This window comes from Carcharodon carcharias, chromosome 11 (genome assembly GCF_017639515.1).
Source record: "Carcharodon carcharias isolate sCarCar2 chromosome 11, sCarCar2.pri, whole genome shotgun sequence".
Classification (NCBI taxonomy): Eukaryota; Metazoa; Chordata; class Chondrichthyes; order Lamniformes; family Lamnidae; genus Carcharodon; species Carcharodon carcharias.
In genome coordinates, this window is record NC_054477.1 from 7,624,969 (window position 1) to 7,639,192 (window position 14,224).

Sequence of the window (14,224 nt, forward strand, 5' to 3'; positions counted from 1 at the left end):
TCACTGCTTGCTTGTCCCTAAAACACTCCCCCCAACTTCTCTTCCCCCACCCCCCCACCTTAAACCAGCTTATATTTCATCCCTCTCCTAATATTACTCAGTTCTGCTGAAGGGTCATGAGGACTCGAAACGTCAACTCTTTTCTTCTCCGCCAATGCTGCCAGACCTGCTGAGTTTTTCCAGGTAATTCTGTTTACGTTTTGGATTTCCAGCATCCGCAGTTTTTTGTTTTCATCATTAGTGCTGAAGGTGGGTCTGACCTGAACTGGACACAGTACTGAAGGTGGGTCTGACCTGAACTGGACACAGTACTGAAGGTGGGTCTGACCTGAACTGGACACAGTACTGAAGGTGGGTCTGACCTGAACTGGACACAGTACTGAAGGTGGGTCTGACCTGAACTGGACACAGTACTGAAGGTGGGTCTGACCTGAACTGGACAAAAGGCTGAAGGTGGGTCTGACCTGAACTGGACACAGTACTGAAGGTGGGTCTGACCTGAACTGGACACAGTACTGAAGGTGGGTCTGACCTGAACTGGACACAGTACTGAAGGTGGGTCTGACCTGAACTGGACACAGTACTGAAGGTGGGTCTGACCTGAACTGGACACAGTACTGAAGGTGGGTCTGACCTGAACTGGACACAGTACTGAAGGTGGATCTGACCTGAACTGGACACAGTACTGAAGGTGGGTCTGACCTGAACTGGACACAGTACTGAAGGTGGGTGTGACCTGAACTGGACACAGTACTGAAGGTGGGTCTGACCTGAACTGGACACAGTACTGAAGGTGGGTGTGACCTGAACTGGACACAGTACTGAAGGTGGGTGTGACCTGAACTGGACACAGTACTGAAGGTGGGTGTGACCTGAACTGGACACAGTACTGAAGGTGGGTGTGACCTGAACTGGACACAGTACTGAAGGTGGGTCTGACCTGAACTGGACACAGTACTGAAGGTGGGTGTGACCTGAACTGGACACAGTACTGAAGGTGGGTCTGACCTGAACTGGACACAGTACTGAAGGTGGGTCTGTCCTGAACTGGAACATGATTCTGAAGGTGTGACAAATGCGAGTCCTGCACAGTTTGATCACAACATTCTCAGACTGTACTGTTGGACCATATAGATGGTCCAGTGGATAAGTGTACAAGTCCAAGAACAGCACCTTGCTGAAACTTTCAAGAACAATGTTTTTCCTTTCCTGATCACCAAGAAATTAATGAGCCCCAGAATCACTACTCGCTCTGAGCTTTGAGCCTATGTTTCTGTTCCCAGGCAGGGTTGCTCAATAACAACTGAAAGCTATCAGAATTCAAAACTTGAATTTTGGCAAATTTCCCAGAGCTGATTTTAGTAAAACTTAACACTACTCACTGTATATAGTTGGACTAAAAAGTAGAAGAGCTCTCAATACTTCCTCTTTCGTTCAGGTCATCACTGACATGCCTCAGTGTGCAACTCTCTCTCTCTTACACTGCAAAGTGCCGCTCTCTCTCCCACACTGCAATTTGCCACTCTCTCTCTCCCTCACACACTGCAATATGCCTCTCTCTCTCACACTGCAGTGTGCCACTCTCTCTCACACTGCAATGTGCCACTCTCTCTCACACTGCAATGTGCCACTCTCTCTCACACTGCAGTGTGCCACTCTCTCTCTCCCTCACACACTGCAATATGCCTCTCTCTCTCACACTGCAATGTGCCACTCTCTCTCTCTCACACCGCAATGTGCTGCTCCCTCTTTCTCACACTGCAATGTGCTGCTCTCTCTCTCTCACACTGCAATTTGCACTCTCTTTCTCTCTCTCACACTGCAATGTGCCATTCTCTCTCTCTCACAGCAATGTGCCACTCTCTCTCTCACACTGAAATGTGCCACTCTCTCTCTCTTTCACACTGCAATGTGCCATTCTCTCTCTCTCACAGCAATGTGCCACTCTCTCTCTCTCACACACTGCAGTGTGCAACTCTCTCTGTCACTCAAACTGCAATGTGCCTCTCTCTCTCTCCCACACTGCAGTGTGCAACTTTCTCTCTTCCACACAGCAACATCCCACTCTCTTTCTCTCAAACTGCAATGTGCCTCTCTCTCTCTCCCACACTGCAGTGTGCAACTCTCTTCCACACAGCAACGTCCCACTCTCTTTCTCTCAAACTGCAATGTGCCACTCCCTCTCCCACACTGCAATGTGCCACGCTCTCTCTCACACACTGCAATGTGCCAATCTCTCTTTCTCACACTGCAATGTGCTGCTCTCTCTCCCTCAAACTGCAATGTGTCACTCTCACTCTCTCACACTGCAATCTGCCACTCTCTCTCTCTCACACTGCAATGTGCCACTCTCTCTCTCTCACACTGCAATGTGCCACTCTCTCTCTCTCACACTGCAATGTGTCACTCTCTCTCTCACACTGCAATGTGCCACTCTCTCTCTCTCACACTGCAATGTGCCACTCTCTCTTTCTCACACTGCAATGTGCTGCTCTCTCTCCCTCAAACTGCAATGTGTCACTCTCACTCTCTCACACTGCAATGTGCCACTCTCTCTCTCTCACACCGCAATGTGCCACTCTCCCTCCCACACTGCAATCTGCCACTCTCTCTCTCTCACACTGCAATGTTCCACTCTCTCTCTCACACACTGCAATGTGCCACTCTCTCTCACACTGCAATGTGCCACTCTCTCTCTCTCACACTGCAATGTTCCACTCTCTCTCTCCCACACTGCAATGTGCCACTCTCTCTCTCTCTCTCTCACCATGCAATATGCCACTTGCTCTCTCTCTCATGCTGCAATGTGCCACTCTCTCTCTCTCACACTGCAATGTGCCGGTCTCGCTCTCCTACACTGCATTGTGCCACTCTCTCTCTCTCACACTGCATTGTGCCACTCTCTCTCTCTTTCACACTGCAATGTGTCACTCTGTCTCTCTCCCACACTGCATTGAGCCACTCTCTCGCTCCCTCACTGTAATGTGCCACTCTCTCTCTCTCTCTCTCACACCGCAATGTGCCACTCTCTCTCTCTCACACTGCAATGTTCCACTCTCTCTCTCACACACTGCAATGTGCCACTCTCTCTCTCTCTCTCTCTCACCATGCAATATGCCACTTGCTCTCTCTCTCACACTGCAATGTGCCGGTCTCGCTCTCCTACACTGCATTGTGCCACTCTCTCTCTCACACTGCAATGTGCCACTCTCTCTCTCTCTCACTGCAATGTGCCACTCTCTCTCTCTCACACTGCAATGTGCCACTCTCTCTCTCTCACACTGCAATGTGCCATTCTCTCTCACACACTGCAATGTGCTACTCACTCTCTCGCCCACACTGCAATGTGCCACTCTCTCTCTCTCCCACACTGCAATGTGCCATTCTCTCTCTTCCACATGCAATGTGCCACTCTCTCTCTCTCTTTCGAGATGCAATGTGCCGCTGTCTCTCTACTACACTGCAGTGTGCCACTCTCTTTCTCTCTCAACCTGCAATGTGTCACTCTCTCTTGCACAACGCAATGTGCCACTCTCTCTTCCACACAGCAACGTCCCACTCTCTCTCTCTCTCACTGCAATGTGCCTCTCTCTCTCTCTGAAACTGCAGAGTGCCACACTCTCTCTTCCACAATGCAGTGTGCCACTCTCCCTATCTCTCAAACGGTAATGTGCCACTCTCTCTCTCTCTCAACCTGCAATGTACCACTCTCTCTCTTCCACACTGCAATGAGCCACTCTCTTCCACACAGTAATGTCCCACTCTCTCTCTCACAGCAATGTGCCACTCTCTCTATCTCCCACACTGCAATGTGCCACTCTCTCTCTCTCTCACACTACAATGTGCCACTCTCTCTCTCTCACACTGCAATGTGCCACTCTCTCTCTCTCACACTACAATGTGCCACTCTCTCTCTCAACCTGCAATGTACCACTCTGTCTCACACTCTTACACTGCAATGTGCCACTCTCTCTCTCACACTGCAATGTGCCACTTTCTCTCTTTCTCTCACTGCAATGTACCACTCTCTCTCACACACTGCAATGTTCCACTCTCTATCTCCCACACTGCAATGTAGCACTCTCTCTCACACTCTTACACTGCAATGTGCCATTCTCTCTCTCTCACACTGCAATGTGCCACTCTCTCTCTCACACTGCAATGTGCCACTCTCTCTCTCACACACTGCAATGTGCCACTCTCTCTCTCTCTCCCACACTGCAATGTGCCACTCTCTCTCTCCCACACTGCAATGTGCCACTCTCTCTCTTACACACTGCAATGTGCCACTCTCTCTCTCTCTCCCACAGAGCAATGTGCCACTCTCTCTCTCTCACACTGCAATGTGCCACTCTCTCTCACACTGCAATGTGCCACTCTCTCTCTTACACACTGCAATGTGCCACTCTCTCTCTCTCTCCCACAGAGCAATGTGCCACTCTCTCTCTCTCCCACACTGCAATGTGCCTCTCTCTCTCCCACACTGCAATGTTCCACTCTCTCTCTCCCACACTGCAATGTGCCTCTCTCTCTCTCACACTGCAATGTGCCACTCTCTCTCTCCCACACTGCAATGTGCCACTCTCTCTCTCTCACACTGCAATGTTCCACTCTCTCTCTCCCACACTGCAATGTGCCACTCTCTCTCTCTCACACTGCAATGTTCCACTCTCTCTCTCTCTCCCACACTGCAATGTGCCACTCTCTCTCTCTCTCCCACACTGCAATGTGCCACTCTCTCTCTCTCTCTCCCACACTGCAATGTGCCACTCTCTCTCTCTCACACTGCAATGTTCCACTCTATCTCTCACACTGCAATGTGCCACTCTCTCTCTCTCACACTGCAATGTTCCACTCTATCTCTCACACTGCAATGTGCCACTCTCTCTCTCTCTCTCACACTGCAATGTGCCACTCTCTCTATCTCCCACACTGCAATGTGCCACTCTCTCTCACACACTGCAATGTGCCATTCTCTCTCTCCCACACAGCAATGTGTCACTCTCTTTCTCTCACACTGCAATGTGCCACTCTCTCTCTATCTGCCACACTGCAATGTGCCACTCTGTCTCTATCTCTCACACTGCAATGTTCCACTCTCTCTCTCTCACACTGCAATGTGCCTCTCTCTCTCTATCTCCCACTCTGCAATGTTCCACTCTCTCTCTCTCTCCCGCACTGCAATCTACCACTCACTGTCTCTCCCACACATTACCTTCTTGACTTAACTTTTGGTCACCTGATCTAATATTGACTTTGTGTCACACCCCATTTGATAATCGCTCCTGTGAAACGCTTTGGGATGTTTTGTTATGTTAAAGGTGGTGTATAGTAGCTGGGAAAGGCTGACAAAACAAAGATAGGTAGGAAAGTAAGCTGTAAACAGGGCATATGGAGGCTGTGAATGATATAGATGGGTTAAGTGAGTGGGCAAAGATCTGGCAAATGGAGTATAATGTGGGAAAATGTGATATTGTCCATTTTGGCAGGAAGAATAAAAAGGAAACATATTATCCAAATGGTGAGCGTTTGCTGACATCTGAGATGCAGAGGGATCTGGGTGTCCAAGTGCATCAATTGGAAAAGGCTAGTATGCAGGTACAGCAGGTAATTAGGAAAGCTAACAGAATGTTATCGTTTATTCGAGGGGAATTGAATACAAAAGTAGGGAGGTTATGCTTCAGTTATACAGGGCATTGGTGAGACCACATCTGGAGTATTGTGTACAGTACTGGTCTTATTTAAGGAAGGATGTAAATGCGTTAGAAGTGGTTCAGAGAAGGTTAACAGACTAATACCAGGAATGGGCAAACCGTCCCTTGAGGAAAGGTGGACAGGTTAGGCTTGTTTCCGCTGGGGTTTAGAAGACTAAGAAGCAACTTGATTGAAATCTTTAAGATCCTGAGGGGTCTTGACAGAGTGCCAGCAGAGAGGATGTTTCCTCTTGTGGGAGAATCTAGAACTGGGGGTCAATGTTTAAAAATAAGAGGCCGCTCATTTAAGACAGAGATAAGGAGAGTTTTTTTCTCCCAGAGGGTTGTGAGTCTTTGGAACTCTCTTCCTCAAAAGGCGATGGAAGCAGAGTCTTTAAATATTTTTAAGGCAGAGCCAGATAGATTCTTGATTAACAAGGGGGTGAAAGATTATCTGGCATAGGCAGATATGTGGAGTGGAGGTTACAATCAGATCAACCATGGGGATGGTGGAGCAGGCTCAAGGGATCAAGTGGTCCACTCCTGCTCCTAATTTGTATGTTCGTAAATCCAAGTTTATGTTCAGTTACATCAGCCTAGTGGTCATGGTACTAGATTAACAACACAGAGATCATGAGTTCAGATTGCCAAAGCGTGTTAAACTGAATAAATCTAGCACCACAAAACGACACTACTGTTGCTCAACGCTAAGATTAACTACCTCAGCCAGACTCCGGCTCTGCCTGGGACCTCCTGTCTCGGCACTGCTCAAATGGGTATTTCTGGATTAAAGATATTTCCTGTATTGCTATCATTACTTTCACTGGAAATGTCTGAGTAATATCACCAGGCCCCTCCTTGCCAGACTTTGCACTATAATTTCTTGACAAACATTTGGAGAGAGAGCAGGCACACACCTGGGAAACACTGTTCAGAATGGCTTCACAACTCTCTGTTGAAGCAGTACCATCTGCAGCTTGATGCCACATAAACATCCCTGCTTCCAATTAACTGGGATAGCCAATTGTTGCAACAATTGGCCTCAGTGCCCATTGGCTTGGATAGAGTTGGAGATGATGGAGACAGAAAAAAAGATAAGAGAAACAGACACACACACACACATACACACTCAGACACACACACACGCTAAAACATGCACATCCTCACTCAGGCACACACACTCACTTAGACACACACACTCAGAAACATGCACACTCTGAGACACACACACACTCAGCCACACACACAGAAACAAGCACACACACAGAAGCATGCGCACACACAGACACATGCACACGCTCAGACACACACAGAAACATGCACACACACAGACACACACAGAAACATGCACACACACACAAACATGCACACACAGACACACACAGAAACATGCACACACACAGACACACACAGAAACATGCACACACACAGACACATGCACACACTCAGACACACACAGAAACATGCACACACACACACACACAGAAACATGCACACACACAGACACACACAGAAACATGCACACACACGGACACGTGCACACACTCAGACACACACAGAAACATGCACACACACAGAAACATGCACACACACTGACACATGCTCACACACAGACACATGCACACACTCAAACACATCCATATACTCATCCAAGAGAGAGGAATTACCTTTTGAAGTTGCTTCCTTTAGTTTCTTGTCTAGGGTTCTGATAAACTGTCCAGGTACAACAGCAGTATTCCATTGGACTGCATGCAGAGTTATGATATAAATGAATTTCAGGGAACAGTAAATGCTGGAGTTGCTGACACACTGGGTGTGGACTTTAACTGGTCATCTACAGGAGGGGACAATTAACAGTGATTTTACAGTCCTGTAATCAGATACTCCAACAATCTCCATCTGGAATTGGATATATATATATAGATAGATAGAAACAGCCCTGGGTCCTACTGATTAATTGACGGTCCCTGGCCCAATACAACAGCTCACCTCCACCAACGATGTTTACTTGAGGTCCCTACAGCCAATAACACGAAGTGGGAACAAGAAAAAGCAGCCAGCATCAGGCCATGGGCTAGAAACTCAGATGCAGAGGTTTCTTAAACCCCATCAGTGTGAGACACAGGGCAGGGCAGCATTGTGAAATAACCCAGGCATCAGCAGACATGTCAGTAGGGAAGATTTCTACAGGGCTTTGGTGAGACGCAGCTGCAGTATTGTGTACAGTTTTGGTCTCCTTACTTAAGAAGGGATATACTTGCATTGGAAGTAGTTCAGAGAAGGTTCACTCGGTTGGATTCCTGGGATGAAGGGGTTGTCCCGTGAGGAAAGATTAAGCAGGTTGGGCCTACACTCATTGGAGTTTAGAAGAATGATCTTATTAAACATATAAGATTCTGAGGGAGCTTGACAGGGTAGCTGCTGAGAGGATGTTTCCTCTCCTGGGGAAATCTAGAATGCAAGGCATAGTTTAAAAGTAAGGGGTCTCCCATTTAAGGCGGAGATGAGGAGAAATTTCTTCCCTTAGAGGGTCGTTAGTCTTGGAATTCTCTTCCCCAGAGAGGAATGGAAGCTGGGTCAGTGAATATATTCAAGGCTGAGTTAGATTTATGATTGACAAGAGTGTCAAGGGTTATGGGCGGCAGGAAGGAAAGTGGAGTTAAGGCCACAGTTAGATCAACCATGATTGTATCGAATGGTGGAGCAGGCTTGAGGGGCCAAATGGCCTACTCCTGCTCCTATTTCTTATGATCAACTCATATTCACTAGATTACAATACAATGTATCAGTACTGTCACTCCCTCACTTCCAACTCAGCCTGAGAACCAATCTCCTGGCTATCCTACTACAAAAGGCTTCACAGCTCCATGAGAATCATTTGTTTCCAAAGACCTTCACTCCAACTAAGTATCAACTCAACTAAGAGTTATCAGGCCTGCATCGACATAGGGACTGAGTTATAAATTCAATTTTTATAATTATGGCTTTTAATGGCATCTGTATCTAATCTTTGCCTGAGTTTGAGTGAGACAAGTGATTGAGATTTTGCATTCAAACACCCGGGCCAAGTGCGTGATAATAAATAACTTTCCTTTCTAAAATCACCAAGAAGCCTGCTGCTGGAATTTATTTTAAATAAGGGAAAGTCACTCTGAGGATAGGGAAATATACACACCTTACACACAAACATCCTGATTACAGACTGGAAAGGACCACACAAATTCTGTCTGTAACAGAAGTTAAACTTGTGCAAATTCTTACAAACAAATCTCAAGAACTAGGTGCCAAGTGACTCAGAGGGTAAACGCCCATATGCTGAGCTGAAAGAAAAATCCCTGCTTGGTTCCCACTCTGGTCCTTCACTGGGGAAAGTCCCGATCCTTTGGCACTCGATGGAGAGAAAGTTCCTAAGGCAGGTTCTATACAATCACTGTGCCACAGAGGCTGTTTAATCTTCTAGGGAAAGGGTTTGAAAGTTTTTGCCCAGGTTTAATGCATTCACAACTCAATCACTCTTGCACTACATGGCTGATTGTCTCCTGTGAATAGTTTCAAATCAAAGCATGACCTCGCTGGTGAAGTTGGAAGCTGGGAACAAGTACAGTACTTTGGTTGCATTAGATGACTTTCAGCTATGGTGATTCAGCTGTTTCTGGTTTTTCAGCTATTTCTCTGTTGGATTTGTTTTATGCAGTCCCTGAAAATTAGTTTCAGTCACATGAAAGAGTTAAAGCTTCTGGGGTCCAGACCACCATGAACCAATAGCCACTCTTACCTCTGTCCCAACTTGAGCTCAAATAGTCCACTTTGCTCAACATAGCACTGGGAGACTAACAGTCTAGAGATCCCAGATTCCTCATTGTCAGTTCATCCTTACGCAGGAAGCTGCAAGATTGCCTTTGTGATCCAAGCATCTCCCTCCCATTGGTTTCCATACTGTACTTCAATGTCTCCTCCCTCATCATATACGTCAACCAGGAATCACAAACCAATCTTGGGAACAAGATTGAAACACACTGCTTTCACATCTGGAAACAACTGAAACAGCCTAAAACCCTGACCACATTTTCAACACACCCTGCACATCACTCCAGGGCCAGTCCAAACACGACAATACCCTCGCAGCAACTGGGAGGCAATTGGGTAAACTCACCGCAGACGGGGAGGTTGATGCCACAGTAATACTGCACGTTCAGACAGAGCCTTGCTGAGATAACCAGATAGCTGAACAGTAGCCTACCCACAACTCATACTCCAGGAGAATGAGCATAAAATCTAGGCTGATACTCCCAGTGCAGCACTGAGGAAGCGCTGCAGAATCAGAGGGTCAGTACTGAGGGGTTTCTGCACTGTCCGAACGTCAATACTGAGGGAGTGCTGCATTGTCAGAGGGTCAGTACTGAGGGAGTGCTGCACTGTTGGAGGGTCAGTACTGAAGGACTGCTGCACTGTCAGAGGGTCCGTACTGAGGGAGTGCCGCACTGTCACAGGGTCAGTACTGAGGGAGTGTTGCACTGTCAGAGGGTCAGTACTGAGGGAGAACTGCACTGTCAGAGGGTCGGTACTGAGGGAGTGCCGCACTGTCAGAGGGTCAATACTGAGGGAGAGCCACACTGTTGGAGGGTCAGTACAGACGGAGTGCTGCACTGTCAGAGGGTCAGCACTGAAGGAGTGCTGTGCACTGTCTGAGGCTCAGTATTGAGGGAGTGCTGCACTGTCAGAGGGTCAGTACTGACGGAGTGCTGCACTGTCACAGGGTCAGCACTGAGGGAGTGCTGTGCACTGTTGGAGATTCAGTACTGGGTGAGTGCTGCACTGTCAGCAGGTCAGTACTGAAAGAGTGCTGGACTCTCAAAGGGTCAGTATTGAGGGAGTGCTGCACTGCCGGAAGGTCACTACTGAGGGAGTGCTGCACTGTCAGAGGGTCAGCACTGAGGGAGTGCTGCACTGTCAGAGGGTCAGCACTGAGGGAGCACTGTACTGTCAGGATCTCTCCCTCTATCCATAGGATCATACACTGGGATCTCTATCCTCAGGATAACTCACCTGGATCTCTCTCCCTACCCAAGATCATTCACCAGTATCTCATTCTCTCTCCCCAGAATCACTCACAGGAATCTCTCTATCCAGAAATACTCACCAGCATCTCCCACCCTGTGATCACTCACTGGGATCTCTCTGCCAGGGATCTCTCTCGGTTCCCAGGATCACCCACCGGGATCTCTCTCTCTCTCTCCCCAGGATCGTTCACAGGGGACCCTCACCCTGGGATCAATCGCCAGGATCTCTCTCCACCCAGGATCCCTCAGTGGAATCTTTCTCTCACCCCCAGATCACTCACTGGGATCTCTCTTTCTCTCCCTGGGATCGCACACTGAGATCTCTCCCCTTCCCCAGGATCACTCACCAGGATCTCTCTCTCCCTGGGCTCACTCACTGGGGTATCTCTCTCTCCCAGGATCACTCACCAGGATCTCTCTCTCCTCTTGAACACTCACCAGGATCTCTCTCTCTCTCCCTGGGATCATTCACCAAGATTTCTTTCTCCCCAGGATCACTCACCAGGATCACTCTCTCTCTCCCTGGGCTCACTTACCGGGATCTCTCTCTCTCCCAAGTTCACTCACCAGGGTCTCTCTCTCCCCTGAACACCCATCAAGATCTCTCTCTCTCTCCCTGGGATAGCTCACCAGGATCTCTCCCCTTCCCCATGATCACTCACCAGGATCTCTCTCTCTCTCTCTCCCCAGGATCTTTCACTCTCTCTCTCCTCTCTCTCCCTGGGCTCACTCACTGGGATCCCTCTCTCTCCCAGGATCACTCACTAGGATTTCTCTCTTCCCTTGAACATTCACCAGGATCTCTCTCCCTCACTCTCTCCCTGGGATCATTCACCAGGATATCTTTCTCCCCAGGATAACTCATCAGGATCTCTCTCTCCCCTAAACACCCATCGGGATCTCTCTCTCTCTCTCTCTGGGATAGCTCACCAGGATCTCTCCTTTTCCTCAGGAACACTCATCAGGATCTCTCTCCCCTCTCTCTCCCTGGGCTCACTCACTGGGATCTCTCTCTCTCCGAGGATCACTCACCAGGATCTCTCTCTCCCCTTGAACACTCACCAGGATCTCTCTCTCTCCCTGGGCTCACTCACCAGTATCTCTCTCTCTCTCTCTCTCTCCGGGATCACACATCAGGATCTCTCTCTCTCTCATGCGAACTAGGAGCAGGAGTCGGTCACTCAGCCCTTCAAGCTTGCTCCGGCATTCAATAGGATCATGGCTGATATTATTGTAACATCAACTCCACATTCTCACCTACTCCAGAAACCCTTTCACCCCCTTCTTTATCAGAATCTATCTACCTCTGCCTTAAAAATATTCAAAGAGTCTGCTTCCACTGCCTTTTGAGGAAGGGAGTTCCCAAGACTCACTACCCTCTGAGAGGTGTCTGTATTAAATGGGCGACCCCTTATTTTTAAACAGTGACTGCACTGGGGTGCTGCTTTGTGTGCATTACAGTGTTTAAGTTGAAGTTTGGGGAGTGAGGGACTTCAATGACGAGGGAAGGAGATGGTCCTTTCATTTTCTACCTTTCCTCAGCCTCCAGTTCTGGTTCTTACTTTGCTACAGGGGAAGTCCATAAAGCAGCGTGAGTTCAAAGAAAGAGAGCCCATCAAGTAGCGGAGAGAGAGAGAGCCAGGAGTTTAAAATATAAAAGTGACATCACAGGAGTCCTATTGGTTGGTAAGTATAGGCTTTCTGGACTCAGGACAGAGGAGACGATTGTATTATAGTGAGTCATATTATATTATACCATACTATAGTAAACACCATAAATAAAGTTTAAGGTATGTCGATGCAGCTCGGCCGTGTGGGATGTGCATCCTGCTGATGTGGGAAGTCGTGCAGGCACAAAGTGGCCTCGATGACTACATCTGCAGGAAGTGTCAGCAGCTGCAGAAACATGAGCTCCGGTTTGCGGAACTTGAGCGGCAGCTGGAGTCACTGTGGTCCATCCGCAAGGCTGAGGATTACGTGAATAGCACGTTAGAGAGGTGGTCACACTGCAGCTAAGAGGTACACAGGCAGAGAGGCAATAGGTGACAGACAGAGTATCTAAGAGATATAGGCAGGTAGTGCAGGAATCTCCTGAGGCTATTTCGCTCTCTAACCGCTTCCCCATTTTGGATACTGGTGAGCAAGATGGTTCCTCAGAGGCTGTAGCAAGCTGGTCAAAATCCTGGAACTCCCTCACTAACAGCACTGGGGGTGTACCTACACCACATGGACTGCAGCGGCTCAAGAAGGCAGCTCACCACCACCTTCTCAAGGGCAACTAGGGATGGGTGATAAATGCTGGCCCGGCCAGTGAAGCCCACATCCCGGGAATGAATAAAAAGAGCCAAGTTTGTGGCAGCACAGGTGGCTCAGCTGCACAGGAGGGGAGGAGGAAGATTTCGTGCAAGTGCTTTAGTGGTCGGGGATTCCATAGTTCGGGGAATAGACGGGCGTTTCTGCACTGTAGACGTGACTCCAGGATGGGATGTTGCCTCCCTGGTGCCAAGGTCAAGGATGTCACAGAGCAGCTACAGGGCATTCTTTTAGGAGAGGGTAAACAGCCGGAGGTCATGGTCCACATTGGGACCAATGGCATAGGTAGGAAAAGGGCTGAGGTCCTGAAAGTAGATTTTAGGGAGTTCAGAAGGGAATTGAAAAGCAGGACCTCAAAAGCAGTAATCTCAGGATTACTCCCAGGGCCACAAGCTAGTGATCACAAGAATAGGAAGACTGAACAGGTCAACACGTGGCTGGAGAAATGGAGTAGCAGGGAGGGCTTTAGATTTCTGAGGCATTGGGACCAGTTCTGGGGCAGGTGGGACCTGTACAAGGACGGGTTACACCTGAACAGGACTGGGACTAATGTCCTCGCGGGGAGGCTCGCTAGGGCGGTTGGGGAGGGTTTAAACTAGGGGGATGGGAACCTGAGGGAAAATTCAGAGTGGAGAGGAGAAAAACTGGCAGTGGGAAGTAATGAAGTATTAACTGATAAGGAAGATATATCAGAGAGTATTATCAAGGTAAATTGAATACTTGGAGAGTTTGATAGAATTAGAGTAGACAATAGTAAGTCATTTGATGGGGTCAAAGCAAGGGGGAAGTGAAAAAAGCCTAAATCAGGATTAATTGTCATGTATGTGAATGCACGGAGTTTGCTTAATAAGATTGGTGAACTGCAGCCACAGGTTGACAAATGGAATTATGAGATTATTGCCATGGCAGAGACCTGGCTCAAAGAAGGGCAGCACTGGGCAATAAATATTTCCGGGTATAAGGTGTTTAGGAGAGACAGGAAAGGAAGAAAAGGGACGGGGGGAGCGGCAGTATTGATTAAAGGTTGCATTACAGTACTGAAGAGAGAACGTTCCAGAGGGGTCAAGGATGGAATCTCTCTGGCTGGAGGTAAGGAATTGAAAAGGTGAAATAACATTGTTCAGTGTAGTATATAGACCATCAACTAATAGAATCTGC

The 14,224-nt window shown here is 48.2% G+C and overlaps 1 protein-coding gene across 3 annotated transcripts in view; it reads right to left on the minus strand.

Annotated features, from left to right (window-relative positions):
• Positions 1-14,224, minus strand: part of fhip1b (FHF complex subunit HOOK interacting protein 1B) — a 234,649-nt gene that overhangs the window by 109,159 nt on the left and 111,266 nt on the right. Inside the window, exon 1 of one of the 3 annotated variants that reach the window (XM_041199659.1) lies at positions 9,469-9,586. The exons of 1 other annotated variant lie outside the window; for it this stretch is intronic. The gene's annotated coding sequence lies outside the window, so the exon portion shown is untranslated. Of the gene's footprint in view, positions 1-7,360; positions 7,481-9,468; positions 9,587-14,224 lie in introns of those variants that run through there. One more of the 3 variants, XM_041199657.1, reaches the window with a different exon arrangement.